The following is a 21,694-nucleotide window of genomic DNA, read 5'->3' as shown; positions in this document are numbered from 1 at the left end:
AATAATAGCATCACCATAATCTACAGTTGGTAATGCCACGGATTCTACAAGTTTCTTTTTGTGCTCAAAATGCTAAACATTTTTACGTTTGTGCAGCGCACGGAGAGATCCTAACATTTCGTACAGACTGCAGATCTGTGTTCACTCCAGTTAAAGTGATGGTATTGTATTATGTCCGTGTTTTTTGCCGAGAAAAAAAAACTTATTCCCACAGCGATTAGCTGCCTAACAGTCGTACTTATTGTGCTTTGTTTTATTTGGACGTGTTGTGAACGCAGTGTATAGTCATTCGAGTCACACAACACGCATAGAAGCTCTTCTGACACTCGACCCGGCCCTCCGCCGTGTGCGTGCAGTAACCCGTCGCCGCCCCCGCGTGCGATGGGGGCGGCGCCGCTAGGCCTAAATTCGGCCGCCCCCGACTGCCGCCTCTGCGACCGCCGCGAGCTGTAGCAGCTACGAGTCCAATGCAACCACGCTGCAGCTGGTCACTGTGCGATCCGACAACAGCCCCAGCGATGAACTACAAGCGACTCGTTCTTAACACAAAAAGTACAACGGAGCACGTGAAAACTGACATCGGAAAGTGCCTGTCGACATCTAGGTCTCAATGATTATTCTGAAACTCACACTTAAGTGCTAGGCAGACGAATCACAGAACTACTTACAGACCATTTCTAGACTATTCCACTCTCGAATAACACTTCGCTAAGCGGGTACCTAAAACTTTCTGAGCGGTCTCTGTTTTCTCTCGTTTTACTGCAATAATCATTCCTCTCTGAGTATGTTGGAGTCAACAATTTTTGTTTGTTTTGTTTTCACAGGAGAAAGTGATATCTCAAAATTCGTGAAAAGGTCTTGTGGTAACGAAAAGCATCTTTGTTTTAAAGAATGCTGCCCAACTACTTTATGATATCCGGGACACTCTACCTTCTACTTCACGATAATACAACATAACGGCCATTCTTTCAATTTTTTCGATATCTTCATTCTATTTATTGCTTAGAGTCAATGGCCACTTTTCTCACCATACTGATTCATTTTCTAAATCATTTTGCAATTCGCTTTGATCGTTTGATGAGTTTACTCGAAGGTCAGCTGCAGCATTAACTGCATACAACGCAAGAGGGATGCTCACATTGTCCCCTAAGTCGTTTGTACTGATTAAGAATAGCAGAAAGTCTGTAACACATCTTCGGGGAACCCCACATATCACTTCAGTTTTACTGGATACCAACAATTACTTCAAACTGTGACATTTTCTGACAGAAATTGAGGAACCCAGTCTCCATACACACGTAACTTTATTAGACGTAGTTTATGAGGAGCGGTATCAAAAGCCTTCGAGAAACCTACAAACACTGAATGAATTTCAAATCTTCATTCGATACCACTCACTACTTCTTATGAATAAATGTGACGTGAAAGGTGGCAATTGACCCGAAACAACATAAAAAATTGATTCCTCCACGTAGTACCAAAACATTTCATCAAATTTCAGTTACCAGATAAACCACACAAATTTAGCGTTTGTCGTTATAACTAAATACATAAAGATTACAGGTGCAAACAATTTAAATTAAAACCATCACGTAGACTGTCTTTTAATGGCAGACAACTTAAAAAGGTAACAAATCTACTACATTGTAAAAAAACACAGTCGTACAATTACTGTTGTTAAAGACAAGCGATTTCAGGCCAACTTCGGACTATCTTCGACTTTCCTGCACCAAAAAGAGGAAACTAGATAACAAATATGTACAATACTAATTCATAAACATCAAGTGTATATACATTACACATAGATCATCAGGCCTTATCACAGGAAGGTACTTAAAAAAAGCAACTCGGCTATGCACTGGCCCAGTTGCAACACCAAAACTTATAGAATGTTCCATTACAATTATTAACTCTCTATGAGTAATAATTACGTCCTTATAACATTATAGAAGTCGACCCTATTACCACATTTTGAACTAAAGAGGTCAAAGACCTTATGACAGAAACCCTAACATTCCAGCGATTTAATAAGTATAGTTTTAATCAGTCTGTCAACATATCAAAAATGGCAATAATGCTGGATAATTCGACTAATGATTGTGTGCCACAAGCTTTGCATTATTAATTATTCACTTGTTGTGTTGTTGTCTTCAGTCCTGAGACTGGTTTGATGCAGCTCTCCATGCTACTCTATCCTGTGCAAGCTGCTTCATCTCCCAGTACCTACTGCAACCTACATCCTTCTGAATCTCCTTAGTGTACTCATCTCTCGGTCTCCCTCTACGATTTTTACCCTCCACGCTGCCCTCCAGTGCTAAATTTGTGATCCCTTGATGCCTCAAAACATGTCCTACCAACCGATCCCTTCTACTAGTCAAGTTGTGCCACAAACTTCTCTTCTCCCCAATCCTATTCAATACCTCCTCATTAGTTACGTGATCTATCCACCTTATCTTCAGTATTCTTCTGTAGCACCACATTTCGAAAGCTTCTATTCTCTTCTTGTCCAAACTAGTTATCGTCCATGTTTCACTTCCATACATGGCTACGCTCCAAACAAATACTTTCAGAAACGACTTCCTGATACATAAATCTATATTCGATGTTAACAAATTTCTCTTCTTCAGAAATGCTTTCCTTGCCATTGCCAGTCTACATTTTATATCCTCTCTACTTCGACCATCATCAGTTATTTTACTTCCTAAATAGCAAAACTCCTTTACTACTTTAAGTGTCTCATTTCCTAATCTAATTCCCTCAGCATCACCCGATTTAATTTGACTACATTCCATTATCCTCGTTTTGCTTTTGTTAATGTTCATCTTATATCCTCCTTTCAAGACACTGTCCATTCCGTTCAACTGCTCTTCCAAGTCCTTTGCCGTCTCTGACAGAATTACAATGTCATCGGCGAACCTCAAAGTTTTTACTTCGTCTCCATGAATTTTAATACCTACTCCAAATTTTTCTTTTGTTTCCTTTACTGCTTGCTCAATATACAGATTGAATAACATCGGGGATAGGCTACAACCCTGTCTCACTCCTTTCCCAACCACTGCTTCCCTTTCATGCCCCTCGACTCTTATTACTGCCATCTGGTTTCTGTACAAATTGTAAATAGCCTTTCGCTACCTGTATTTTACCCCTGCTACCTTTAGAATTTGAAAAAAAGTATTCCAGTCAACATTGTCAAAAGCTTTCTCTAAGTCTACAAATGCTAGAAACGTAGGTTTGCCTTTTCTTAATCTTTCTTCTAAGATAAGTCGTAAGGTCAGTATTGCCTCACGTGTTCCAACATTTCGACGGAATCCAAACTGATCCTCCCCGAGGTCTGCATCTACCAGTTTTTCCATTCGTCTGTAAAGAATTCGCGTTAGTATTTTGCAGCCGTGGCTTATTAAACTGATAGTTCGGTAATTTTCACATCTGTCAGCACCTGCTTTCTTTGGGATTGGAATTATTATATTCTTCTTGAAGTCTGAGGGTATTTCGCCTGTCTCATACATCTTGCTCACCAGCTGGTAGAGTTTTGTCATGACTGGCTCTCCCAAGGCTGTCAGTAGTTCTAATGGAATGTTGTCTACTCCGGGGGCCTTGTTTCGACTCAGGTCTTTCAGTGCTCTGTCAAACTCTTCACGCAGTATCGTATCTCCCATTTCGTCTTCATCTACATCCTCTTCTATTTCCATAATATTGTCCTCAAGTACATCGCCCTTGTATAAACCTTCTATATACTCCTTCCACCTTTCTGCCTTCCCTTCTTTGCTTAGAACTGGGCTGCCATCTGAGCTCTTGATATTCATACACGTGGTTCTCTTCTCTCCAAAGGTCTCTTTAATTTTCCTGTAGGCAGTATCTATCTTACCCCTAGTGAGATAAGCTTCTACATCCTTACATTTGTCCTCTAGCCATCCCTGTTTAGCCATTTTGCACTTCCTTTCGATCTCATTTTTGAGACGTCTGTATTCCTTTTTGCCTGCTTCTTTTACTGCATTTTTATATTTTCTCCTTTCATCAATTAAATTCAATATTTCTTCTGTTACCCAAGGATTTCTAGCAGCCCTCGTCTTTGTACCTACTTTATCTTCTGCTGCCTTCACTACTACATCCCTCAGAGCTACCCATTCTTCTTCTACTGTATTTCTTTCCCCTATCCCTGTCAATTGTTCCCTTATGCTCTCTCTGAAACTCTCTACAACCGCTGGTTCTTTCAGTTTATCCAGGTCCCATCTCCTTAATTTCCCACATTTTTGCAGTTTCTTCAGTTTTAATCTGCAGGTCATAACCAATAGATTGTGGTCAGAGTCCACGTCTGCCCCTGGAAATGTCTTACAACTTAAAACCTGGTTCCTAAATCTCTGTCTTACCATTATATAATCTATCTGATACCTTTTAGTATCTCCAGGGGTCTTCCACGTATACAACCTTCTTTCATGATTCTTAAACCAAGTGTTAGCTATGATTAAGTTGTGCTCTGTGCAAAATTCTACTAGGCGGCTTCCTCTTTCATTTCTTAGCCCCAATCCATATTCACCTACTATGTTTCCTTCTCTCCCTTTTCCCACAACCGAATTCCAGTCACCCATTACTATTAAATTTTCGTCTCCCTTCACTATCTGAATAATTTCTTTTATTTCATCGTACATTTCTTCAATTTCTTCATCATCTGCAGAGCTAGTTGGCATATAAACTTGTACTACTGTAGTAGGTGTGGGCTTCGTATCTATCTTGGCCACAATAATGCGTTCACTATGTTGTTTGTAGTAGCTTACCCGCATTCTTATTTTCCTATTCATTATTAAACCTACTCCTGCATTACCCCTATTTGATTTTGTGTTTATAACCCTGTAGTCACCTGACCAGAAGTCTTGTTCCTCCTGCCACCGAACTTCACTAATTCCCACTATATCTAACTTTAACCTATCCATTTCCCTTTTTAAATTTTCTAACCTACCTGCCCGATTAAGGGATCTGACATTCCACGCTCCGATCCGTAGAACGCCAGTTTTCTTTCTCCTGATAACGACATCCTCCTGAGTAGTCCCCGTCCGGAGATCCGAATGGGGGACTATTTTACCTCCGGAATATTTTACCCAAGAGGATGCCATCATCATTTAATCATACAGTAAAGCTGCATGTCCTCGGGAAAAATTACAGCTGTAGTTTCCCCTTGCTTTCAGCCGTTCGCAGTACCAGCACAGCAAGGCCGATTTGGTTAATGTTGCAAGGCCAGATCAGTCAATCATCCAGACTGTTGCCCCTGCAAGTACTGAAAAGGCTGCTGCCCCTCTTCTGGAACCACACGTTTGTCTGGCCTCTCAACAGATACCCCTCCGTTGTGGTTGCACCTACGGTACGGCCATCTGTATCGCTGAGGCACGCAAGCCTCCCCACCAACGGCAAGGTCCATGGTTCATGGGGGGAGGAATTATTCACTTATTAACATTAATTATATTTTAAGATCATTGGTTAACATCAATAAAAGTAACATGATTAATACTAATAAAATAAAATCGCTACTTACGAATTTACAAGGTAACAAATATATGAAAGTATTTGTTCCTACAGGACAACTGTATACATATTTTTGAAAATAATGTAAATATTTTTAAGATGTGCTGATGCCAATAACCTACAATTACAATGTCAATCTGCTTCAAACTGCTAAAACACCTTCTGCGTCAACATCCGGTCACTCGTATGACACTGTTTGCAACAATGAGACCATATACGTATCCTCACAAGTTGTAACCTTATCCTGTAAAACAACAAAAGTTTCCATATTATAAATTAAACAGGGAATGCAACCATTGTCATCAACTTCATTGTGTTAGTAGACATAAAACTGTTTACTGTTGTTGAACATAATTACATTTCCAGTAATGCAAGAACTTCATAGAAATTAAGTGTATTTTATCCGTAATGGATACAATTGAAATCCGTGACTGTTCATAGGCTGCAAAATAATAACACCTATTGGTCATAAAAGATGATGATTTTATTTTAAAAAACTACCAGAATTCTATACTCAGTCTTGGAGGTCACTGTTTCAATAAAAAAATAATTTCATAATGACCTAGTACAGTCAGTTGTAAGTACTGAAAGTGGCTCAGCAACATGTGTTGAAGAACATCACAGTATTTACATATAGCAGGAGTATGCACATCGTGTCCACATTACATGGATCACATTTTTTACAGAAATATTTCCATTTTCATACATTAACATTATTATTAACCACTGTGGTAATTATTGGTACTTCCATTTTCTGTCTGTGATAGTGACACTACAGATGTTAGTAACTTCAGCAGCTTATTCACTCACAACATACAATGTGTTTATATTAGAAAACAGAGGTTATGGTCCAAAAGCTTAGATCTAAGACGTAAGAGATTTTACTCATACAAAAACGTGACGGATAAAACAAATTATGAAAATGAAATTGTTGTATGATTGTAGAACCAAAGCATCATTTATAATACATAGAATGGTTGCTGGCAGACTACATAAGGATAAATAGTCAATGTTAATTTTTAAGTTACTGATTGTGAGGGGACAAGAAGCTTTTCTGTAAGGTCTACTTGTTCATTTAGAATTAGGTCTGATGAATCGGAACTATGGAGTAAATTTCAAACTCTTCAAGATTCATTTTCTTTTGTTTGCTGAGATTGTGTAGTATCTGCATGTTATATGTAACGGTTGAGTGTTCATGTTCATACAGATGTTTTACAAAAGTGAATTTATCAAAGTTGTTTAGCCAGAAGGCATCTACACATTCTTCGTATCTTAATCTTATAGTGGCTCTCCCATCTGTCTGCTCTATATCGAATTGTGAACAGTTGTCACATAAAAGATTTTTAAAACCCTAATTTGCTGTCACACTATTTGTCTTGGTGCAGAGAATGATGTGCTGTTGTACCTTATTGTATGAGCTGTAGGTTTTTGGAATACCACTTTTATGAAGGTTAGCAACTTGGTACGAAGTCTTTCCTATAAAGGGCATGTGTGCAAATGTATGTATTCGTTCTTGTCAATCTGTTTCTTTTTGTGAAGTTTATCGTATCCATTCCTGTGTAAAATTCCATTGATAAAGTAATTTTCTTTCATGAAGAGGTATAAGTGGGAATTTGTTTATATAATGAAGTGTAGACCTAAAAACGTCATTGTTTGCTGTATTGGGTGAAAGAAGGAATTGTTAATGGCACCATCACTGATGATGTGTTTGCTGTGGATTTGAAAGGCGTACTTGTTATTTACATTAGAGACAGTATCTACATGATGTTCTACAGTGAAGTTAATGTTATTGTTCACAATACTGAGAGCATTTGTACGTTTTTCAGTCTCCTCAGCCCTGGTCAGAATGTTTATTTAAAAATAAAATAACTTGCTACAAAAAGTTTGTTAACAATACGATTATCTTGTACAATGGTAAAAGAGAGGAGATTTAAAATCTTGCAAATGGCATTGTCTGCTTCGCTCTTTCTACATAACAACTATCTTCCAGTATTTATTACTTACCTGCGTCATACCCACCGTCTCCTTCTCTATCAGAATAAAAAAAACGCGACTACGTTCACATGCCAAAATTTTTGGGAACTTTTTTAAGCGTACTAAGGAAGGTAGAATGATGCAGCTGGTACCCCACTTCTCAGTCAGAGTTTTTTTAACAGGACCACACTCCCATTTTTTGTGCTTCGCTGTTTCACTTCTCTATGTCACTCATGAAAACACTTTATGTATCGGTAAATTTTTGATATACTCATACCTGCAAGGTAACCTTGAACCTATGCATCTCGGACATAGAAACATGTCGTAAAAATTTCACCCTTTTGTTATTCATAACTGTCCTGGAAACCGTGGCTCGGTTTTGGTACGAAAAAACGGTAAAAAATATTTATTTTTTCTGAGGAACCGTCCATGAACCAATAAAGATTTTTGAAAACGGGAAGATGGCACTTATGTATAAATGTCTAGAGAAATATCGATAGAATTTGAGGAATTTACTGCGTTTTTTTAAATTTAGATTTCGCCTCATACCGAATTTTACATGCATATTTTACGTGTATAAGTAGGATAACTTTGAAGCTCCGGATCTCGGAAACGGGTAAAAATATCAAGAAAATTTTCAAGATTGTTCGAGATTAGGATCTTAGGAATATGTAGTAAAAATTTCATGTATTTGTTGCGGATTGCCATCTTGGAATCCGCGGCTCGGTTTTGGTACGAAAAAATGGTAAAAATCCTCTTTTGTTGAGGCTTTCTAATGAGCCGCCCTTGAAATAAAGGAGTTTTCATAAGCCCCTAAGGCCCATTGTATACCAGTATCATTAAATGCAAAAATAACAAAACGATATGCTCTATTTGCCTAAGCTGGAGGAAGTATATAATATTCATACTTCGATCTTGCACTGTACGATAGTGACACTAAGACTATCCTTCTGCTGGGATTTACCAATGGTCCCTAGCCCAAGAGCTGTCTAAAACACTTGACCTTACCTAGAGTAAGGCAGAGTCTGTTGTATGAGCCCTAGAAGGTGTTTACAACATATTAGGTATCTCACGCATGCTGTCGCATCCATATCGATTTTTCAAAATATGTCGCATAGCCACTGACAGTTACTTCAATTGTTTCTATTTAGTCATCATCACAAGATTTATTTTTTGTTTAAACAGTGAACAGTAAAACTGAGTACAGAGACATGGAAATGAATATAAACCACCTGAAGATGGGCGCAACCCCAAAATCATTCGTGATTTAAATAAAATCGTCTTCTGTTCTGACTGGTAACTGTTATTATTCTACACATTTAATATGTAGTACTCTTGAGGTTGTGTTATACATTAACACTTTCACGCCGCAGTGTACCACCGGAGATTCGCACTAGACCTGCCATCGGGTGGCCCGAACCACTGGTGATTCACGCTAGATGCTGCCATCGGATGGGCTGTGCGGCTGGCGGTTCATACTCTACGGTACCAATTATGCTATCAGCAATACAATAGCGTGTAATTTATTGCGTGTCAGCCAGACGTAATGAACAGCTGTGTGCACCAACTCGTGTGCCCTTAAACGAGAGAATTCTATCACATCCTATCTGTCTATATCCGAATCCCGCTCCAGCTACTGCCGGCTCTGGGTGCTGACAAGTCCTCTCCATTTGGCTCGGTCCTCCCACCACTTTTCTGCCTCCACTTGCTGCCACGTCACACCTCTCCTTTCTACAGATATTCTCACTCCCATTTCCACCATGTCCTTGGGCGCCCTCTAGGTCTTTTCCCATCCATCTTTAGTTCAATAATTTTGGGGAGTCTCTGCCCATGCATCCTCTTAACATGTCCATAACATCTTAATCTCTTTTTTTCAATTTCTTCTGTCATACTTTCTTGTTTAAGGTCCTTTCTAATCTCTACATTCCTTGCTCTGTCCATTCTTGTTTTTCCCTTAACTGCTATGAGAATTTTCATTTCCCCTGCTTGCTGTCTGCTCCAGTCCCTTTCTGTCATTGTCCATGTTTCTCCACTAGAGGTGACAATAGGGATGTAATAATTCTTATACATAAGGAGTTTTGCTCTTTCTGAAACCTCATTGTTCCAAATCAGGTGTTTTATTGTTTGGTAGAAATTGTCTCCCTTCTGTAACCTCCTGTTAAATTCGTTAGTTATTCTTCCCTCCCTAGATATTTCACTCCCTAAATAAGTGAAACTTTCTACCACTTTGAGGGGTTCTCCATTCAAGGTAATATTTCCATTGATTCCTTTCTCTCTTCAAAATACCATTACTTCACTTTTATTTTTATTTATTTTTAATCCATACCTTTCCATTATTTCCTTCCACGCATCAAGCTGTAACTGTACATCTACCTCTTTATCACCCCACATTACTATATCATCTGCAAAAATCATCTTCTTGTCTTTTTCTTTTACTATAACTGCCCTATTCATTCCCTCCATCACAACATTAAAAATCGCAGGGGATAGAATACTTCCTTGCTTAAGTCCTCGTCTTATTTAGAGTATTCAGAGTTCCCCAATGGTGCTCTAATTCAACAATTGTGTCCTCTGTACATTGTCTTTATTACATTAATGTATCCATCTTCTATATCTATCATCTTCATTTCTTCCCAGAGTCTTTCCCTGTTAACTGAGTCATTTGTCTTTTCTATGTCTATCACCCTTTTGTTATACTCCCAACTTTCTTCCATCAGTTGACAGATAGAAATTATCAGATCGATCGTGCTTCTTCCTTTCCTAAACCCATGCTCCTTTTCTATCTTTTCACTTATTCGATTTAGTAAAATTCTTTCAAAAAGTTTGGCTGTATGACTCATAAGGGTTATTCCTCAGTAGTTTTTAAAAAGTCTTTTATTGCCTTTCTTGAAGATGGGAAAAATGTCTCCTGTTCTCCAATAGTCAGGTATTGTACTATTTCTCCACACGCTTAGTAGTACTCTATACAGCCACTGCATTCCCACTGGACCTGCTGCTCTTATCACATCCACTGATACTTCATCAGGTCCTAGGGTTTTCCCCCCATCCATCTTCTTCACAGCTTTTTCCATTTCTTCCCATGTAATTTGTCCTAATTCTGCTTCCCAACTTCTCTGAACTTCTCTCACATTATTTGTGATTAATTTAGTGTAAAATTACTTTATGTGATCTTGTGTTGTTTTAAAAACAAAAGTTCAGGATATAGTAAAATAATAGCCTAGGGCGTTTGAATATGACTGCAGCTTCAAAGCAAGAAAGAGGGAAAGCGGTACCACCAGATGGAGGAAAGCATGACTACACGTGCTGCTCCACAACAAGAAACACAATTTGCAGCGCCAGCCAGCGTGAACGTGTTAAGTATCTAATCAGGGTCAACTTTAAGAATAGCATATATATCTTTACTTCTTCTTGGAGATTCGTTTAAAAACACTTTCCTATGTATCAATTTCATATTTTTTCTTTATGTTGCCTATTGTACACTCAAACAGATCTGCGATTGGGATTACAATGTTCACTTAACCTCATCTTAAGTTACCTTTCAGTTTGCTCTATATATGTCTGGTTAAATGTGTCACAGATAATCTTACGAGCGTGCGACTTACCACATACAGGCTAATTCTCTACCGCATGTCTCACTTTTATACAGTACTGATTATGAAGATCTGGCCTATTTTGTCTGAAACTTTTGGTAAATATGGAAAGCTTGTAAGTCTGAAGTTTTCCCTGCCTGTAATGCTCTGCAGTGTGATCGCTTGTTGTCTGATCGCTTCTTTCAGTTTGAGTTTCCCACTTCTCCATATTACGAAGAAGAAAACTGATAGAGCTATTTTCTTGTATTTCAAATGCGAAAATGATATTGGGGTGTACCTCAAATCTAAAATTTGGATGTCTACTATTGTCCCTTTGAACAGAATACGAATTTTATCGGCATACCTCTTGTAACTGACAACGTTGTATGTTGCTCAGTGAAAAAATTGTTGTCTACATAATCCATAAAGATGTTTGCTAATGTTAGCACTAGGCAGTTTCCCATGTATAAGCCATTTTGATGTTTGTAAAAGAACCCACTGGGTGACTAATATGTCTGAGATAGAACTAAACCGTGAACTGTCTCTACAATCTGATGGTTACCTATCTTCCAAGTGTCAAAAGAAGTTGTTTCATCAATTGGTACGTTTGTATAAAATTAGTCACATCTAATAAAAGGAATTTAGTCTTGTCTGGAATTACAGTATGATGGGTAAATATACAAACTCTGTTGCATTTCCTGGCATGTGTCTCTTTGTGAATGTATAATAATCTGGTATAACCTTATTCAATTCTTGGGCAGTTAAAGAAATTTACAATTTGCCTTATGGGGCACTAATTTTATCTGCTGTTGTGTGATGGAGACATAGACGGTTGCAGACAGCCAACCTGTTGACGTCCATCCGATTCCGCATGCCCACGAGCAGGCGCAAGAGCAGCTGCCAGCCTGCCTGCAGCTGGCCAGGATTCTCATCACAGAGTGTCTGTGTTCAGGTACATTTTTAAAGTGTTCAGAAAAGGCGGCCGAATGGCACTGAGAGTGTTGGCGAACTGGGTGGCGGGAGGGGGAGAGGCTCTTAGAGGGACCCTTTGCGTTTTATTCACGCATATGTCAACGTAGCGTCCGGCTGAAAAACAATAACCACTCTTTGCTGTTTTGGATCCCATATAAATTTCGTCGAATGGGTTTGAAACGATCCTAGTGTTGCACCCTGTACCCCATAGCAAAGACTGCCACCGCACTGCACTCCCAATGGGTACGACCATATTCAGTGGGGTTAAAGATCCACGATGTGTTTCGAAATGGGTTGAGCGCTCCAGGGGTTGTGAGCAGTAAGAAAAGTTCTCAAGTACGTCGTCCTCTTGCTGATCACACTGCGAAATGCCGTTTTCGGCCTTGTAATGTGTGGTAATCAACATCCCAAAGAAAGGGGTGGTTTCATTAACGCCCCTTACGCCACCACCTGAGGCCTGAAAGTGTCGATTCTGAACGGAAGTGTGTCTGAAATGTTTTCCTCGACTTCGAACGCTGGGCGCCATCGGAGAGGCGTCGAAGGAAGCGGGGAAACGTGTGTAAGAGGGCGTGTGACGACCTTCCCATTGTGTGACACGTCTATGGTGCTGAAATTTGGTGCCGACTTTACATCATTAACGCACCTTACTTCCCACATGAACTTCTGAGCTCTGGTCTGCTTTTTCGGATGCGTGGACATCTTGCTGTTTGAAACGTCGCGGAAACCCAGGGTGATGCCTTAGTGCGCCACGCTTTTGTGCCATTACAGAGGACGGATGTAGGCACCTTTGAGCCAAATTTCAAACTTCTAAGTGGCAGTGGGAGTGAACTAGCGCATTTCGAAGAAATGATCCTATAATTGTGTCGTGGGGTGTATTTCATTAACCTTATGACAGGCAACCCAGCTTATATTGTCCACGCTTGGAGTGTATGATGTAAGTTGGTTTGCCTATCTTGAGCTGCTTGAAAAATTTTCCAGACATGTTTTATTATTCATGTCATGTACGTTAAGGACGCTGTTAAATCTGTCGTATTGGATTAAAAATTCGAGCGCTTTTAGTAGGTCAAGTTTCGTCTTCTAATTCTCTATGTATATGAAAGGGAATTGCCATATTGTTCTGTATTCCACACATACGAGTACATTCTCAAAAATTTCACTCTCAAGTTAAGGACTGCGTTGCGTACCAGAAGGCATCATTTGACGACAGTGTTATCTTCGTCTATGCTAGTCCACGTCTTACATCCTTCGTTCTTCATCTGTCATGCTTTCTATGCGAACGAGGTAGCAGAAATACTTCGTCTGCTACATCATCCTCCATCCTCATATAAATCTCATTTCTGCTACTCATCATTACTTTTGTCTCTCTTTGTTTTATGTAATCTGTGCTCAATAGACTATTCATTACAGTCAAAAGTTTCTTCTTCAATTCCACAGACAACAGAAAAGTCATCACTGAATCTTATCACTGACGTCCTAATGAACGTTTCTTTTATTTCCGTCATTGGCTCCTCTATGTACATATCGAACAGTAGAGGAGAAAGAGTACATCCCTGCCTCCCGTTCTTCTCGGTCTGAGTCGTTCCCTCTCGGTCTTACTGATCTCTCATGATTCTGCTACACACTGCATGTTACCCATTTCTGTCTACAGGAAGTAAACGATCACTGTTTACAGCGTACCACACGGGTGTAGCCGAAAGTCCAAACGAACGGATTCATACAGTACATGTGTCAAGTCTGAATTTGGCCAGCAAAAGTTTAAGCTACCGCACATGCGAGCCGCACGATGTTCTGACAAAAATCGTTGATTAGTACTAAAAGTTCTCTGTTCTGGCACTTACAAAATCCAAAATTCAAGACTGTGTATATATTACCTCAAAATACTGTGAATTTGACAGCATAAAATTAGTCATTAAATTGTTTAGTTTAACTTATCTCCTTACGACCAAAATACTGTGCTTGTAAAGGTTAAATTTAGATCGAACTCTTAACATACTTCTTGAATAATGTTTTCAAAAGTATTTTTTCATTACCTTTACAGTAAAGTTTTAATTAATGATGATAACGAAATAGTCGACTAAGCCGGTAGCGTAAAAAAAAAGGGGCAGACTGAAAATCACGCGTGAGAAGGGTGCGTATTCTAGAGCTATATCTCACATTAGCTTAACTTAATCATAGCTAACACTTGGTTTAAGAATCATAAAAGAAGGTTGTATACATGGAAGAATCCCGGAGATACTAAAAGATATCAGATAGATTATATAATGGTAAACAGAGATTTAGGAACCAGGTTTTAAATTGTAAGACATTTCCAGGGGCAGATGTGGACTCTGACCACAATCTATTGGTTATGAACTGCAGATTAAAATTGAAGAAACTGCAAAAAGGTGAGAATTTAAGGACATGGTACCTGGAGGTTGTACAGGGTTTCAGGGAGAGCATAAGGGAACAATTGACAGCAGTGGGGGAAAAAAGTACAGTAGAAGAAGAATGGGTAGCTCTGAGGGACGAAGTAGTGAAGGCAGCAGAGGATCAAGTAGGTAAAAAGACGAGGGCTAGTAGAAATTCTTGGGTAACAGAAGAAATATTGAATTTAATTGATGAAAGGAGAAAATATAAAAATGCAGTAAGGGAAGCAGGCAAAAAGTAATACAAACTTCTCAAAAATGAGATCGACAGGAAATGCAAAATGGCTAAGCAGGGATGGCTAGAGGACAAATGTAAGGATGTAGAGGCTTATCTCACGAGGGGTAAGATAGATACTGCCTACAGACTAGAGACCTTTGGAGAAAAGAGAACCACTTGCATGAATATCAAGAGCTCAGATGGAAACCCAGTTCTAAGCAAAGAAGGGAAAGCAGAAAGGTGGAAGGATAGGATACAGGGGATCTATACAGGGGCGATGTTCTTGAGGACAATATTATGGAAATGGAAGCGAATGTAGATGAAGATGAAATGGGAGATACGACACTGCGTGAAGAGTTTGACAGAGCACTGAAAGACCTGAGCCGAAACAAGGCCCCCGGAGTAGACAATATTCCACTAGAACCACTAACGGCCTTGGGAGATCCAGTCCTGACAAAACTCTACCATCTGGTGAGCAAGATGTATGAGACAGGCGAAGTACTCTCAGACTTCAAGAAGAATATAATAAATCCAACACAAAGAAAGCCGGTGTTGACAGATGTGAAAATTATCGAACTATCAGTTTAATAAGTCACGGCTGCAAAATACTAATGCGAATTCTTTACAGACGAATGGAAAATCTGGTAGAAACCGACCTCGGGGAAGATCAGTTTGGATTCCGTAGAAATATTGGAACACGTGAGGCAATACTGACCTTACGACTTATCTTAGAAGAAAGATTAAGGAAACGCAAACCTACGTTTCTAGCATTTGTAGACTTAGAGAAAGCTTTTGATAAGGTTGACTGGAGTACTCGTTTTCAAATTCTAAAGGTGACAGGGGCAAAATACAGAGAGCGAAAGGCTATTTACAATTTGTACAGAAACCAGATGGCAGTTATAAAAGTCGAGGGGTATGAAAGGAAAGCAGTGGTTGGGAAGGGAGTGAGACTGGGTTGTAGCCTGTCCCCAATGTTATTCAATCTGTATATTGAGCAAGCAGTAAAGGAAACAAAAGAAAAATTCAGAGTAGGTATTAAAATCCATGGAGAAGAAATAAAAACTATAAGGGGCGCAGATGACATTGTAATTCTGTCAGAGACAGCAAAGGACTTGGAAGAGCTGTTGAACGGAATGGAGAGTGTCTTGAAAGGAGGGTATAAGTTGATCATCAACAAAAGCAAAACGAGGATAATGGAATGTAGTCGAATTAAGTAGAGTGATGCTGAGGGAATTAGATTAGGAAATGAGACACTTAAAGTAGTAAAGGAGTTTTGCTCTTTGCGGAGCTAAATAACTGATGATGGTCGAAGTAGAGAAGATGTAAAATGTAGCGTTTCTGAAGAAGAGAAATTTGTTAACATCGAGTAATGATTTAAGTGCCAGGAAGTCTTTTCTGAAAGTATTTGTATGGAGTGTAGCCATGTATGGAAGTGAAACATGGACGATAAATAGTTTGGACATGGGTAGATCACATAGCTAATGAGGAGGTATTGAATAGAATTGGGGATGAGTTTGTGGCACTACTTGACGAGAAGAAGGGACTGGTTGGTAGGACATATTCTGAGGCATCAGGGGTTCACAAATTTAGCAATGGAGGGTAAAAAACATAGGGGGAGACAAAGAGATGAATACACTAAGCAGATTCAGAAGGATGTAGGTTGCAGTAGGTACTGGGAGATGAAGAAACTAGCATAGGATAGGGTAGCATGGAGAGCTGTATCAAACCAGTCTCTGGACTGAAGACCACAACAACAACAACATCTCACATTAGCAACTATAATATCCTCAATAATCACAGTTTGGATTTCAGATGGATTGTTCTACTGAGAACGCTATTTACATATTCACTCATCAGGTTTTATAAGCATAAAATAATAAAATAGCGCCACTTGCTATTTTCTGCGACTTATCTAAGCCCTTTAACTGTGTGAACCACAGTATTCTGCTACATAAATTGAAGTTTTATAGGTTTGATGGAATAGCCAACCAATGGATAATGTCGTATCTGGCCAAACGAATGCAGAAAGTTGTCGTTAGTAATGCAACTATTATAGTCCAGGGACATAATTCTGACTGGGAAGAAATCATTTTGGGGCGTGTTCCAGGTCTCAATCTTAGGTCCACTACTGTTCCTCATATATTTAAACGATCATACCTCTAACACACAACAAGCAGAAATCCAAACATACCTACAGAAACAGAAGAAATGGTAAACAAAGTTCTTGAAAGCAGCATTGAATGTTTTTCTATGAACTGTCTAATGCTCAATTTTAAAGAGACACAAGGTATTCAGTTCTGTAAATCTAGGGATACTACACCAATAATAAGCATAACACATGGTGAGGTAATAATAAATAGGATTGGACCTTAAAAGTTCTTAGGTGTCCATTTTAATGAGAATTTAAACTGGAAAAAGGTCATTTTCAAACTCCTAAAATAACTTAGTTCAGCAAAACTTGCACTTAGAATCAGTGAATTTTGGATATTCTCGTTCACTAATGTAATGGAATGATGTTCTCAGGTAACTCATCTTTAAGGAAGAAAGCTTTCATTGTGTAAAAACGTGCTGTATGAGTAATATGTGATTCTCACCCACAATCATCTTGTAGACATCAGTTCAAGGAGTTGGGCGTTTTGACTACTGCTTCGCAGTACTGTCATTCCCTCATGAACTTTGTTGTAAATAATCCCCTATAGTTCAAAACGTAAAATGATTTACATGGAAAATGATATTAATTACTCCGTTTTAGGGTTGTCTTTAGCACAGAAAGGAGTGTACAATGCTGCAAAAAAAATATTTGATCACTTAGTCAATGATGTAAAATGTCTGACAGACAGCAAAGTAAAATTTGAATACAAACTGATAATTCCTTCAATTCCCTAAAAGAATTTCTATTACTGTATGTTGCAAAAGGTGCTGCATAAGAATTACTAACTCACATAAGTACATACTTCTTCCCATTTTTCAAAACACACATTTAGAAATGTTCATAATGTAACCATATGTACAGATTAATGTGTGATGTGAATGTAAAATGAATTGTTCTACATCATTACGAGCTATTGTGGAAAATGATCCATGGAATATGTAACTATAACTAACCAACCTAAACCATTCAGCCTCACGTTTACCACATCTGTGACCCCCCCCCCCCCCCTCCCTCATCCACATTAAACACGGATCCATAAGTGCTTATCAAATACCCTTATCTAGCTCTCCTCCCATTCGAACATAAGATAAAGTAAGTTCTTGAAGCATATTTTATTCATAAGGCGAAAAATAAAACTGTCCCAGACAGTATTTGCTGCACCATCAGATAGTCAACCTCACTTACATCACCTATCTTAAGGCGAATGAAATATTTCCTGGGACAGTTTTATTTTGCTTGGTTTTGCATTTGTCATGTAACTTCACGTCATGTGTGGTAGGCCATATTTTGCTGAGAGCAAACATTATCAAATATCAATTAATTACTCGAGGTAAGTGATGAATAATGCAAATACATCTTCTGTCTTATTAACGGAGTTGAAGACTCTGTTTATGTGCTTTCTAGTAAGTGCTTACAATTTTAAAGTAGCTATGGGAACGATCAGCGAACGGCTAACTGTTTGCCGTCTGTCGCGAGTGCACACGAGGCATCAAGTATTAGATACTGTTAGACAAGTTATTACCAAACAACGACGAAACGCCAGAAAAAAGGTTTCCAGCGAAGGGAAAAACAAGCACACGAGACACTGTAACAGATCAGAAAATATCCCAAAAGAAATCTTTGTTCCAGAATCGCTTGTACTTTGGCAACTACTGTGGGTGGTTTTCTCTTTATCTGCAACAATTTCAGTCTCTTCAAGAGTACCCAGATGGTATCCTTGAGGAACATAACGACAGATATCAAGACGTCGAGCTATGCGTCCCACATTACAGCCACTTGAGGAACAAAAGCTATTATATGAGAGTAATATTGTGTGACGCCTGTCATTCCAGATATAACAAAATCTGAAATTCTCTATCAACAGCATCATAGTTATTTACCTACCATTTCTATTATTTAACACCAGATGTGGCTCTCTCCCCAAAATAGTTCCTCCCACCCGCCTCACGAACCAAACTCCTTCATACCTCTGTACGAACCTTCAACATTACTGTCGTTCTGCCCCACATTATCCTAAGTATTTAACCCTTCCTTATTCCTTGCCCCTCCGCTTATTCAACTTGGAGGTCGCTTAAGTAAAATCATATCATCCCTCATGTCAGCCATTTGTATCAAGGCGAAGGAGGAAGAAGTACCAACAAAACGAAAGAATTGATCTCCTATTGGAGAGCTTACTCTGATGAGACAGGTGAGCGCCCACTTTAAGATCACACAACGGACTAGGAATATCTGGCTATACAATAAATTGGGTGTGGTGTCTGTATATGCTCTGAAAAAGTGGCTCCTTTTGATAGTGGAAGCCAAGAAACTTCATATTATGGACATTTTATAATGATAAAGAGATTTTCTACTCGTAATGGGGTATTTAGTACCAATTGTGCTTATTTCGGATCTGAAGATAGGGACAAATGATACATTTAATACTGTGTAAGGTGTGTAATTGGAGTAGACATGTAATTTTGTACCTCTCGAACACATTTAGTAAAAAAATTATTCGTTCCAAATATCTCGAAGAAATTATTTAAACTAGTGGATGAAATAAAGAAACAAATTGAATGTAGCCAAAAATATTGAGAATGCCTACAAATTCTGAAAGGAACTTCTCCAATAAATAAATGACCTCGATGAAGACATTATACATTGCAACAAGCACTCTATGCAGTAGAATCCGTTCCTTAACTGAATGTGGGAAAAATGGATAGAACCAACTGAAAAATTATGGGGACAAAACATTTGAAAATTGAAAATGATGGTGCAAAGAAACATGTTACACGAAACTCCAAGACCTTTCAGGCACAAATCAAAATTAAATGTGCTAGTTTCTTTAGAGAAGTAAAAGGAATGAGCCAAAAGAATAAAAACAGCTGTATCACTGAAACTTTAAAGGAAGTAGAACAAATTAATGTTTCTGAAGAAAATATAAAAGAACACAAAAATTTCAGAATCAATACTAAAACCTTCAAGTATTTTCAATAGAAAGACAAGAAGTAGCTGCTGGAACAGAGGAATAGCAGAGTGAAATAATTAAAAAATTAGAAAAAAATAAGAACTACACTGGAAATAAGGAATCATGAGTAATTATTGTAAGTGATCCACCGTTGGGCAGATTCTGCAGAGAAAAGAACACTAATGAAGAAGCAGCTGCGTGGAAACTTGTTAGAGTCACAAACAGAATATAAGTTCCTCTTCCTGTACAGATGAATGTTTACCGGGAATAATGTTTATTTGGAGCAAGATTTTTATGCCATCATATCTTCAACTCACTGCATATGATATCGTTTGTTATACCTGAAAGTTATGTCATATTTTGATGTGTATTTGTCGTACACTGGGATCTGTGGTGAGATCCTTCAGTTACCCTTAGTGTAGTAAATCATATGTATATACATAAGTTGTGTGGATGAATAGGCTGAGGGCTTGTGCGATGTACTGAGTTTTGTTATAAATGAGTATTGAATGTACATTTATTTTGTCTCGAGAATTATTTTACATTGAACATATGCAGGACTGAATCAGATAGGCAGCCTTTTCATTGACCAGGAAGGAAGGAAGGATTTGAGGAAATGGGAAAGCAGGAAGAAAAGTCTGAGTATCTTCCCAAAAACATTGGGATGATTGGAGAGTCATCTTAACCTTAGTTGGACAAAGATGAAGTCAAAACTGGCCTACTTAAAACAAGCATCAAAACATGCGCTTAAAGTAATTTTAGAAAATATAACTCTGGAAGCCTACACACAGGTCTGAATCACAATCCTCCTGAATGTGAATCTAGTAGTAGTAGTAGTAGTAGTTTTATTCATCCGTAGATCTCTTTTTACAAGGATATAGGACATGTCAAAGTATTTACAAGCTTAGATCAATTTACAATAAGCTAATTCGTATACACATATATTTACAGACTTCTAGGTAGAGACAATCATTAGATTTTACTCCTGGTATACAATAATTTATTTACAAATAACACATTAAATAATGTAATGCCACACTATTCACTCATATTTCCCTATCAGTCACTGCACACACTATACACACATTGTTTCATAGCACTTCACTCACTACATACACACACACACACACACACACACACACACACACACACACACACACACACACACACAGGTGATCCTTGGGCCATTTTCTGTACTGCAAGTTCCCATTTGCTATCCTGAAAAACTGAGTCAGCATCCCTTCATAATGAGTGAGATGTTGAGCTCAGAAAGAGGAAGAGGTGTTAGTATTGTGCTATGCATAGCTTGAGGGGAGAGTGTCTCTAGAAAGGAAAAAAGAAGAAAAATAATAAAGTGAAGGTGTTATGTGGAATATTGGATGTTTTATAATCATCATTATTATTATTATTTGTTTGTATAACATTTTTTTATCAAACCCCTACTCTGCTTTATCTAAGTAATCCTTCAATGTATAAAATGTATTGCATAACAGGTACTTTTTAGCTGCCTTCTTAAATAAGTGTATTTTTGAAATTTCTTTAATCTCTTTTGGTAATTTATTGTACAGTTTTATTCCTTGGTAGAAAATGCTGTTTTGTGTTTTATGTTTATTTTTTCTTGGTAAATGTAAGTTGAGTCTATCTCTTGTTGCATGGTCATGGACAGAGCTGTTTGTGCAGTAATTGCCAATGTTGCTTTTGATGTGTACAACTGACTGGTAAATGTGTTCACATGGAGCAGTTAAAATTCCCAGTGTTTTGAACAGATCTTTACAATGAGCTCGACTACTATTTCTGGTTATTATTCTTATGGCTCTTTTCTGGAGTTTGAAAATTGTGTTCATATTTTGTGGATTTGTTCCCCAAAAAAGAATGCCATAGCTAAGAATTGAGTGTACATATGAATAATATGTAACTAAAAGACACTGCATGTTACACACAGAT

This window comes from Schistocerca gregaria, chromosome 3 (genome assembly GCF_023897955.1).
Source record: "Schistocerca gregaria isolate iqSchGreg1 chromosome 3, iqSchGreg1.2, whole genome shotgun sequence".
Taxonomy (NCBI): Eukaryota; Metazoa; Arthropoda; class Insecta; order Orthoptera; family Acrididae; genus Schistocerca; species Schistocerca gregaria.
Note: the sequence above shows the minus strand (reverse complement) of the source record.